Source organism: Lissotriton vulgaris, chromosome 1_1 (genome assembly GCF_964263255.1).
Source record: "Lissotriton vulgaris chromosome 1_1, aLisVul1.2, whole genome shotgun sequence".
In the NCBI taxonomy this organism is placed as follows: domain Eukaryota; kingdom Metazoa; phylum Chordata; class Amphibia; order Caudata; family Salamandridae; genus Lissotriton; species Lissotriton vulgaris.
The window spans coordinates 1383756501-1383768578 of record NC_141685.1 but is presented as its reverse complement, the minus strand read 5'-3'; the positions used below and the strand labels follow the sequence as shown (position 1 = coordinate 1383768578).

General features: G+C 44.6%; 1 protein-coding gene across 2 annotated transcripts in view; it reads right to left on the bottom strand.

Annotated features, from left to right (window-relative positions):
• SLC13A1 (solute carrier family 13 member 1) overlaps positions 1-10403 on the bottom strand; it is a 309760-nt gene extending 299357 nt beyond the window's left edge. Inside the window, exons 1-2 of one of the 2 annotated variants that reach the window (XM_086966833.1) lie at positions 10358-10403; positions 10096-10245 (exon numbers count right to left, since the gene is read on the bottom strand). The gene's annotated coding sequence lies outside the window, so the exon portion shown is untranslated. Of the gene's footprint in view, positions 1-10095; positions 10246-10357 lie in introns of those variants that run through there. The other variant, XM_086966838.1, reaches the window with a different exon arrangement.
• Positions 10404-12078: the final 1675 nt, after the last annotated feature.

Here is a 12078-nt window from a genome sequence, read left to right as displayed (position 1 = left end):
TAAGATACGTCAGTATTTCTGACGTATCAGTAAGCGCAAAAGTGACGCATTGCTGGAGTGTGTCATAAAAAAGTGACGCAACTCCAGAAATGCGTCCTTTCACATGGGGAAAGCCCCATGTGAAAGGGCTTGCGTCAGTCTTACGCCTGCTGTGAGGCAGGCGCAAGATTTAGACGCAACAGCGTCCTAAAAGTGACGCAGTGAAATCTCATAGATTTCAATGCGTCACTATTACGAGGCTTTTTGCGGGGGAACGCCCCCTCTGCATACATTATACCTGATGCAGGTATAATGTGGCGCAGGGGTTTAAAAAGTGACGCATCTACCTAGATGCGTCACTTTTTAAATATGGCGCAACAAGGCACATTTTTTACGCTGCTGGTGCGTCACAAAAAGTGACGCACCGGCGGCGTAAAACTGACGCAAGGCCTCATAAATAAGGGCCCAATACCTAGGTGTTCTAATCCCATGATACAGACATACTGCCCCTTCTCTTCGGCCCAGCACTTGCGCCCAATTATGCCTCACCTTTATATTGCATAGTGCACACGGCCCTTGCCCAATTATGTCATGCCTGTGTGGTCTATTCCACACCTTACACATTCTTGCTGAAGAAGGTATTTGCAACAATGACTGCTGATCATTAACATCGCATGCATTGAACCATGTGACCACTAATGTATGTATATATCCCACCACCACGAATGTGTTGAAAATTGTCCCTGTAATGTAAAACGTTGTCAAAATCTTTATGGCATAAATAATCTTTTTTTCTCTCATGTACGGCCCTCGTTAATTATATTTGTTCTTTTTCCTAATTTTTTATTTTCAATTTTAGGCTTATAACAAACAGAACAAGTACCATTTGGCTATGTAGAAATGCCTATTTCAGTCGGAAAAAATTACTGTAAAAAATCAATGTCAATAATTGTGTTTGGTCAATGGTCCCCTTATTTTTAATATTGTTGTTGTTATTTACTCACACCCAAGTTCTCAATGGGTTGCCCTTTTCTTTTTGTTTCTAAGTCCTGGCCTCTGAGACAGCTTCAACTGTCTTGCCAGACTCCATTTTCTCGAAAATCTTTTATAAAATATGAACAGATCTCTTGACTAGAGGGGCTTCGGGTTAGTCCTCATTTTCTGTTGGACTGTTAAATTGCCACTCACATTTTGCTTCCACACACCGCAGCATACAGCATGTCTCCCCGCTATAGTGGAAGAGCTGACAGATAGCATTAGTGCCTGAAAATCTCTGTTTTGAGGATCCTTCTGAACTGAAGGTGATCAGAGCACTTTCAAAGGTGAGATGGAAGATGGTTCCAGCCAGTAGAGGGGGGCCAGGTAGGAGAAGGCTTTGCCCCCAGAGCGAGTTTTTCTAAAACGAGGTAAGACAAGGAGAGATTTCTCCCCAGATCGCAGAGATCTTCTTAGCTGATGCGGGATAAGCTTTTCTCTCAAACAGCTCGGTTGTCTGCCATCCATTGATTTGTGAAGGATACAGCAGACTGGAAAAGTAATAATCTTACCAATGGAGGGAGCGCAAGAGGGTGCAGGAAGAGGTTCTGGCTGGTATATTCTGAATTAGGCAGGCTGCTGTATTCTGGACCACCTGTAGTTTGTTGAGTAGAGACTCATTAGTGGCAGCCGAAAGAGCGTTACAATAGTCCACACAACGAATATGCCTCATTTTCCCTCATGCTTTTTTTACGCATGCCATTACAACGTGGTGATTACAACAACAGCGTTCTAACAACGCATTCCATTATTCTGAAAGTCGGTACAACGACTTGCTCTAGGGGGATCGCTGAATGTTGGAATAGTATAATTCACTATTCCAACTCCAGTCTGTGCAACAGTAGGGAACGTGTTGGATTTTTAATCCAACACCTTCTGACCCCTAGAGCAAGTCGCTGTTCCGACTCGCGGAGTAATGGAATTCGTTGTAACAACCCGGTCATTGTAACGACCACGTTGTAATGGCATGCAGTGTTAAGGTTTCGGGATAAATGATGTTTACCCCACAAAACTGATTACAAGGGCCTGGACCAGTGTTTTTCGCATCAAAAGTGGGAGGAGTGGGAAGACTCTACGCAGGAGACGCATCATCTGTCCCGCCGCACCTGTCCTCTAACTTTTGCTCTCACCCTTCCGGAGAGACTGTCTATGTCCTGCGGAGCTTAACTTCAGACTTTCCTCTAAGATTTAAAGTGTGTGCATATGCTACACACTCAGCTATATTTAACTATGCACAGCAGCAGAGCACACAGAATTTGTATGAGAAGTCTATAGTGTGCAGGTAGCTGCCAACCAGTATAGGGGGTAGCTGCCAACCAGTATAGGGGTAGCTGCCAACCAGTATAGGGGGTAGCTGCCGACCAGTATAGGGGGTAGCTGCCAACCAGTATAGGGGTAGCTGCCAACCAGTATAGGGGGTAGCTGCCGACCAGTATAGGGGGTAGCTGACAACCAGTATAGGGGGTAGCTGCCAACCAGTATAGGGGTAGCTGCCAACCAGTATAGGGGGTAGCTGCCGACCAGTATAGGGGGTAGCTGCCGACCAGTATAGGGGGTAGCTGCCAACCAGTATAGGGGGTAGCTGCCGACCAGTATAGGGGGTAGCTGCCAACCAGTATAGGGGGTAGCTGCCAACCAGTATAGGACAGTACGGTTCATAGTTAACATCGTCGGACAGACACCCCAGCACTCTATCAGTTTGCTCTTCACGCATCGTCAACACCCGGCTGGTCACGGCTGGTTGTGGCTTTGAAAATGTAGAGCACCCATGTCAGAAGTCACTGCAGGAACCTGCAGTGGGATGCAACATCACTGCCAAAGCCATCAGCTCATCCTCATTTAAGCATGAACGTTGCTGAATGCTACCATTTTTGCAGAGGCGTTTTAAGAGACAGGCGGAGTGGGCAATCGCCCAGGGACCCCACCTTCCAAAGGGCGCCTTGGAAAAGCGAACTTTCTATTTTACCTCCGTTTATTTTCCTAACTAAACTTTTCTCCATCTCTGCCTGCCCTTACACCTGAGTCTGTCTCTCTACTCAGTGTCACCTTAACCATTTTTGGGGTCGGAGTAAGACCTATTTCTGCCTTTTTTGTGTGACCCTGTTAAAGTTTAACATATAATTTAAAATTGTTTGGCATCATGCAAGCTTGGATTAGCTGGAAATGGGTAATACAACTTCACCCTTCTTCTAATCTGGGGCCCCTAAAATAGGTCTTGTCTGGGGCCCCCCAAATACTTAAGAGGATGTTGTATTCATGATCTCGTTCATTTCTGATAAACTCGGTGTGCAGGATTTAATTAGATCACGGTTTTAACTCAAAAGGTTCGTCTACCTGCACGGGCACCCTTTCTGGGTTACCCATTACCTCGTCAGTGTCGCTCCCCACCCACTCCTAATGCGTGAGGCTCTGCTCGCAGTCAGCGCCTTCCCGTCCATTGTCTCTCAAAGAGTATTCCTTCCTTCCTTCCTTTCCATGACTTCTCACAGGCTCCTCTGTGCCCGAGGAGCATCCTGATTGGCACTCACTGTTTTCAAGCACATCCTCCTGACACCCAAGGTAAGGAAAGTTAAAGTGCGTGTGTTTATTTATTGTTGCAGCCAGGGCTGGGCTTGCAGCATTCCCAGCATTGAAGAGCCTGTGGAACTCCCCTCCTGTGTACTATGCCGGGGTGCTGACTGAGCATGGAGGGAGTGTGCTCTGCATAAGTCGGTCCCCGGCTCTAAGGCAGGGTGTTCTCATAAGAACACTTGCCTGGAGTTATGCAAAGGGTTGGGAGGGTGGGGGTGGAGGTCCTCGGGCTCTGGAAAAGAAAGAAAATGGAAAAGCCGTCTATGAAGGGTGTGATTTTATAGCCTGGGGAATTAATTGGACGCTAGATATGAGGCAAATTGATAAATTATTGGCGCCTTACAAGAAGCTAGCCAGCTACAGCTGGTAGGATCACAGCCTGAAGCAAAACAGTGTACGATAGATACACTGATGGGAGAGTCTCTTCAGAAGCACAAACATAGTGAAGCAGATTCAGAGGATGGTCTCTGAAGACAAGCAGCAAATAAGGAGTTGGCTGAACTGCAAGACAAGAGACAAAGGCTGGACACTGGCGTGGACACAGAATAGGGTCCTAAAGGGAAGTACATACAAGGGTGTCCATTGGTGTAGTGTATGTCTCATTCTAGGAAGCTGCTGAAGTATGAGGAGAGGCCAAGGCAGGACAAGGAATGCTTCTTTACTCAGTCTACAGCACCTCAGGTGGATGTGCTTTCTTTCCATAATAAAGTAAAGGCCGTGGTTCTAAAGAAATGGAAGGATTTAGAGAAGTTGTCCTTCCCAAGGTTTTTATCAACGAGATATCCATTGGACCACTTTGAGGTGAAATATCCCCAGGTCTTGGAGATGAATAGTATTTTAGTCACCATGGCATCCACTTCGTTTCTGGGTTTGAAGGAGCCATGGCGCCTAGTTGTGGTGTATAGGGCCTTCTAAAGGAGTTATTCTGCATGACTCTTTTCGCCGAGGGCTAATACCAATGCAATATATGCGTCGCAGGGAACCAGCCTTCATAACGCAGCTTGAACCACGATGTGCCTTAGCAATGTGGTTTGAACCATTCCTTTACCACGCAAGCCGTTACAACGACTTGCCATAATGAAAGCATTGTTGGACTAATGTTGAGCTTTAAGTTCAACACTTTCCCTACTGTTGCGCAGACTGGAGTTGGAATAGTAAATTATACTATTCGAACTCTACTTTTTCCCTAAAGCAAGTCATTGGAATGACTTGCGTAGTGAATGAATGAGTTGTAAAGCCGTATTTGTGATTCGGACCGCATTGTTGAGGCATGCACACTAAATGCCTGCATGGTTCCAACATACAACCACGTCTCTGGGTTTAGTGAAAGACTTTCAAATACTCTGATTATTTACAAGAGGGTAAAGACTCAATGGAGGTTTTAGGGAAAAGGGGACTTCTTGCCCAGTTCTTGTTGGACGCTGTTTTGAGTATAGGCGGCATTGACTGAATCAGGTATAGCAATAGCCAGAAGGAGATTATTGTGGCTTAAACTTTGGTAGGTGAAGCAATCACAGAGGTCTGTGATTCATCACCTTCTGTTGTTGAGAGACAATCTATTGGATTCACAATTGGATGAAATGGTTAAGAATTCGGCTGAGGAAAGATGCACTTTTCATTTCGAGCCCCTCTTGTAATTTTTTATAAAATGTTTTAAGAAAAAGCCCATACAGTCTTTACAAGGAAAGAACTGTGCCTTGTGAGGCTGGACCCAGGATGGGGGGGCTGTGATTTTTTCAAAATCTCGACCACAATCTGATACCCAGCCGCCCAGTAAATGCTGTCTATACGAAAGGGGCAAAAGAAGTTTGGCTGAGAAACTTTTAGCCAGAATTGGTGCGAGTAGGATCAGACCAGTAGGTCTTGGAGGTAATAACAAATTTGTAACAACACATTTGCACACTACACACTCTTCAGGATACTGATTTTGCAACGAGTGATTTCTATCCTGTCAGTATAAAATAATTTCGCAACCCTGGATTTGCAGGACGCTTATTCTATGTCTGATAAGGGAGAAAAGCAGTTCCCGAGGTTTATGTTTCAAGAATATCATTTCCAGTTCGGAGCTCTTCCTCTTCGGTGTATCCTCATCTGGGAGAGTGTTCACAAAGGTACCAGCACCAGTCATGCCTTTCTTACAATCGCAAGGTATTCAGTTGTTTCCTTATCTGGATAACTGGTTGATTTCTGAAGCAAGACTCTTGTGGGAAAGAGGTGTGCTCCAATATAGATGTGTTAGGATTCATAGTGAACTATCCGAAGTCTGGTCCAACACCAGGGCATTTAAAGACATTCCTTGGGGCGCTAACAGACATGCAGAAGCAACAAGTGCTCTTTCCAGAGAGAAGGATTCAATCACTGCAAGCATAAGTGACCCAGGGAGCTTCGTTACAGAAGCCCACAGCTGGTTGAAGATCCAAGGGTTGAAGTCAACAACAACAGCTGTGTTTCTTTGAGTGCATCACCATTTGAAGCCAGTAGGTTATTGTTTGCGAGATCACTGGTTCCCAGTGGTACATCAATGCAAGAGGCTACTTTTAGTCTCATGGGAGATGAAGGGTCATTTACAGTGGTGGTTGAATCGGGCAAATTTAAGAAAATATTTTTACTTTCAGTGCCCAGGTCCAAGGATCATAACATCTGATATAACATTGGACATAAGTGTTTGTGGGAATGGGGCGCCACTCTTTAAGCTTTGGAAGAAGAGGAAAGTTTGTCACCGTCAGAGAAAGGGAACACCTCAAACTGGAAGGAGTTGGTGGCGGTATGGGATTCCCTTTAGAGGTTTGCACCACGCAGAGAATGCATTGGTGCTGGTAAAGACGTGGCAAAAGCTTACTTGAACAAACAATGGTGACAAGGACAAGAGGGTTGGTAAGAATAGCTAGGGAAATCTAAACATAGGAGGAAGCTCATCTTTTGGAATTGAGAGTGATATATTTTACCAGGGTGGAAAATGTTTAAGTGAAGAGGTTCAGTCGCAAACTACCAACCTCAGTTTATCATGTGAACGGAGAAACCTTACGGTTGATAGTAAATATATAAAGGTATCTCCTCGGTCAGTGCTCTTTTCTGTGCGAAGACTGATCATCAGGCTGTGTGGGCTGCAGATACAATGTTGTTTATGTTTGCATTTCCTCTGATACCTCTCCCATCGAGGGGTTTACAGAAGATTCCAAGCGAGTAGGTACAAGTGATCCCAGAGGTTCTGTTTAGGGCCAGTTGTCCCTGGTTCCCATTGCTGAGTAGATATTTTCAGTTTCGTCTTCAACCCTCACCTCTTCAGTCTCCATTCCTGTCAGTGGCAAAATTGACTGCTTAGCATCTCACAGCTTGGAGGTTGAAGGACAAGCCCTCCAGGGCTTAAGGTGTTCAAAGCACAGGTAGCAGGTAGGGATGGTAGCTCAGTGGACTAAAGCAGCCACTACAGTGGCATGTGTTTGACCCCATGGTCACAGGTTCAAATCTCGGCGGGTCCACTCAGCCTTACATCCATTTGAGGTTGATAAAATGAGTACCATTGAGTTGGGTAACAAGAAACATCTGTTATTCAGCGCCAGGAGACCTTCAGGTAATTGTGCGATTTACAAATACACCTGTTATGTTATATACAGGCATGTTGTAAGTCTTAAACTCTTGTTCTATATGCAAGGCACTGGGCACATTTTGAAAGCGTTCAATGTTAGGTCATGTCACCTATTTCTTACTTTTTAAGAGATGGTTTTGTGTTAGGCCTATCTTCTCAATACCCTCAGCCCAGTGGGCAGACGTTAGAGGATTCCACAAACCACCTGGAAATGTGTCTAAGATTGTCTCTTTAGTTCTTCAATTATTGAAGAATTTTACGTTGAAAAGACCGGTGAACCATTTTCCCATAGCTACCTGGGATTAGTCTATGTTTCTTAAGGGTTTGCAGGAAAAGCAATTTGAAACATTGGAACCTGTACATACTGTTTGGGTCTGGACAAATGTGGCTTTTTTTGCTGGCAATCATACCAGCCAAGAGATTGGGTGAGTTAGGTGTATTGGGTATTACGCGACACTAAAATTCCTTCCAATTAAAACAGTAGTGAGACCTTATCCTAAATTCCGACAAAAGGTCCAGAAGCAGTTTCACTGTTTACAGTAAGTTTTCCTGCCAGTAGTAGAGTTTATATTTCACTCAAGGTTTCGAAGTCATTGGTCATCAAGAGAGCTTTGGTGATTTATTTATCCAGGACGAAAGAGTTTTCTTCTTCAAACATAATATTTGTAGCCCATGGGGCAGCAAATTAAGGAAAGAAAGGGGCAACAGCGACATTGAGTCGATGGGTAGCCATCACTCAGGCTTATGTTTCAGCTGGGTGTGTTGTCTCTGGAGGGTTGCAAGAGGACTCCTTCAGGGGTGTGTCTATATCATGGGCGGAGTCAGCTGGTGCGCCTCTACATGAGATTTATAGGGTATGTAATTGGTCCACTCCTAACACTCTCGTGGCACATTATAGGTGCTGGAAAATAAGGTATTGAAGCTGCAATAAAGTGATTGTTGGCAAATTCTGTGTTTTGTTGAAGTGGATGTATTTTACAAATAAAGTCTATGTAAAAACATATTATTTCTTGAGAGGCATGTGTATATTATTAGGATTTAGCCTAACGGGTAGAGCGGTAACCTCGAAGCTTGGGAACTGGGTTCGAGTCTCGGCAAGGGACGCTCAACATTCTGTGATTCTGGGTAAATCACTTCATCTCCCTGTGCCTAACTAAATAAATGTGTCCATCTGTAATGCAACTGGTGCGCATGTAAAGCGTTGTGATACCTTCGGGTCAAGTTCATGCTATATAAAACTCCAGCAAATAAATAAAATTAAGACTGGGATGAGGAGATAATGAACCTGTAAGTCACAATGTATCTTCATCACTCCAAATCAGGAGCTCCCCATGGCAGTTCGTTTCCCGGGCCGTCCTCCCATCATGGCACGGATAAAACTGGCTTGTGAAGACAGGTAGTGTCTGTTGTTAGGGAGGAACATTAAGAGTAGTCCTGGAAAGAATGGAAGGTCTCCTCTTTGGGAGGCATTGGATGTGGGAAGGCGCTGGTGGTGGAGAAGAGACTCACATATTCCGAGTGGGACGAGCAACTCCTGATGTGAAGGGGGAACACCCTTTACCATGCAGTCACAACCACGCTGTGCCTTTAGAAGGCGAGCACTACAAGGAACGCATTGTTACCACACGCTCCTGTAGCACGCAAGTCGTTACAACAGGTTGCTGAGCTGTTGTTGGGTTTTAAGTCCAACACCTTCCCTACTGTTACAGAGACAAGAGTTGGCATAGTAAATTATACAATTCCAAATTCCAGCGTTTCCCTAAGGCAAGTCTTGGAACAACTTGCGTCCTAAAGGGACGCATGGTAACAACGCATTCGCTGAATTGTCCATGTTGTAAAGGCATGTGTAGTAAAGGCATTTGCTCTTCCGTCATACAACTGATGTGGCACAATCCAGCGGCTTCCTGCCTGCAGTTTCCTTTTCTTTAGTGCCTTTAAATCAAATAAAGTAAAGCAAGGGCATGCATTCTGAAATGGAACAAAGCAAACCCATCTGCAGTGAACTTTGTTTACTTAAGATGCTAAAAAAATGTCCCAAATGTCTCTCCGGTAATTACTTTGCAAATATTAGCCCGACTGCCAAACCAAAGTCTCAGGACAGCAGGAAATTCAGGTACAGAGTGTCTGCTGAATAAATGTATAATGGAATGCACCATTATCGTTACAACACACCTCCTGTGCAGTAAGGGTGCAAATACGTTTTCCTTTGCCCACTTTAATGATATTCAGTTTCTCAAACTTTGAAGGATGAAAGGCTTAGTTTGCCCTTCTAGTATTCAAACCTATAACTACAAGATGCATTCAGATGTCAGTAGCAAGTGCTTAAGTTACTAAGCTAATTACTCGTTGTCACGTCTTGGGGTGTGTTATATTAGTTGCCTTTGTTATGCGTTATATAAGTTTAAGTTGATACCTACACTGACTATGCCAGGGCACAGGTCAAACATTTAAAACTTAAGTTTAATCAGCATTGCTGTCATGGTTTGTTGACAAACTCTGGACACGCTCCGATACTCTGAAAAGTTACTAAACAGCTGCTAGTTCCTTCTTCATTTACTTTCATTTCATTTGATATGAAGGAAAACCAAAGACTTCCATTTATTGGTTGTGAATGCAGACACAGCTTTGCTCTTAAAATACAGTACCAAAATCACAGTAGCCCTTTCCCTGGCATCTATTTGTATACGAAACATTTGTGGAAGTTTGGAAGAAGCTCATGTTTCGATTACTACGTGTTTCCGAATGCATCGCCATCACTTTGAATACAACAGCACACAGAATAACAAATGTCTGCACATCTCTTTATGTCAGTGGGTGTGCTGAAAACTACTTGCACCTGCAACGTACGTGACTGATCTCATAGGCAATCACAGCATGCAATGTTTAGATTCATTCCCTGAAACATGTCATAGTTTAACACTTACCTCAAGTTTAAAGGAGCCAAGCCATCAAGAAAACGGACTCGGTGTGTTTAGCACGTGCTGCTGGCGTCTCAGGTGGCCTGCAGGTTACTTGCTCGTATCTGGAATCCCGAGAGGGTCAGCTCTGTCATTCATCCTTCTGAGGTCGATGAACTAAGAACAATTACATTGTGTTATAATACGTGTTATTTACAGCGCTAAAATTGAGTTTTAATTAGTTTTTTTTAACAAGCGATTGATATTCAGTTTAAGTTAAACTTCTTACTTGAAACGCACTCGCGAGAACGCCTTTATCGGCTGCCAGGTGAATTGACGCGCTCCTTCCGGGTGGCACCTTTTAAAGCCTGTGGGGCTCCTGTAAAGTGCAGTCCTGGCGCCGTGCCCTGCCCGCGGGTGCAACCAATTTAATCACACCGGACAAGGGCTCAGAAACACCACAGACTGTCCCAGTGATTGCGATGTAATGAACGCCACATAGCACAATAGGACATGATCCCCAAACGGCCTCAGGTGTCTGAGTACACTACCTTATGCAGTCACTCGGTCGCCGTGATGTAATCTGTGCTTCTGTTGATTGACAAGTTCAGTTTAAAATGGGGGGGTCAACTGCTTACAAATGATTAAATATATAATCCCCACTTTCTGGAGGTAAGTCACTGTGTGAACTGCATCTACAGATAAGAGGTTAAAAAATATTAGTTTCAGCTGTTGTCATTTAGGAGTGTAATAACAACAATTGATGGACAGAATGCAGAGCAATGTCATACATTCACCCCAGTACAAAGGTCTGGGCCTAAATCCATCGTTTTTTTGCTCACCGTGCCATTCCAGTTTGGAATTAGGAGTGTGGCATGAGGAGTAGCAGAGTTAGGACGTTTCTCACACCCATGTGTAGAAAACTAAAAGCCTGGGGTTTGTACCTGCATGTGATTAGAAATCAAGTTCTGACCATGTCCTCTTTAATATTTTGCTTGTTGTGCCCACCATTGCCACCGCCACATTGACTTAGCTGCAGTTGTAGTATGCACCTACCATTGTGAGCCAGTTCTGTGTGATGCGCTGTCCCAATTTCATAAGTGTGCATATCTTCAGAAGTAGGGTAGGATGAGTGGGGTGTGCAGGGTCTGAGCGCTGCCTGGACAGACCGTATCATCTTCGAAGGGCACGCGAGTGAAGTCAAGAAGCACTACTTGTCCCATGAGCCTGCAGGAATCTCATGAGCCAGTGCCTTAAATGGGCCGGTACTCACCGGTATTGAGTACCGGCACCTTTTCATTTTCTCCCCATGAGTACCGGCACTTTTTCAAGAACGAATAGAGTACCGGTACTCATAGGGACTTGACTTCAACCCAGGCAGCGCTCCTTTCATCCCTCAAGTGATACCTTGGCAGCACTTTTAACAAGCACGTCACGGAATCAATCAATGAAGCTCGTCACCAGGACACAGCGTGAGCTGCTATAAAAGTCATCAGGGCAGGGGTGTGTCTGCAGAGTGATTAGCGCTTCCATTGATCTTTCACAGTGGGCCAGAGAGGGGTCTGTAAAATCAAATGGGTGGGGTGGGACGCACAGTTCAGGACTAAACAAAAGAACGTTTGCTAAGCTTTAACCATCGCCACGCATATGAATTGCCTACTTGCATGGGTGAATAAGAAGGGATCTTGTTACCAAACTCGCTCATCCCTATTTTACTAACCTTGGACAGACTGTAAGTCCATTGAAAAATGTGGAGATTGGCACCTGGTTCCCCAGTACAGACGTCAGCTCTGGCCCTAACTCAGATTTGCAAATGTTCCAGTAGAGACTTGTGTACTGGACAGATGGCCCAGTGGGCTTTAGGGCACAGGTTCGATTTAAGGCAGGCTGAAGCAGCTTAGGCGGTTGATAAAATGGATGCGTTTTAGTTGGATTATCAAAACATCCCTTATGCAATGACCTCATTAGTATTCAGACCTTGAGGCTTGATACATAAACTGTCCTAATTTC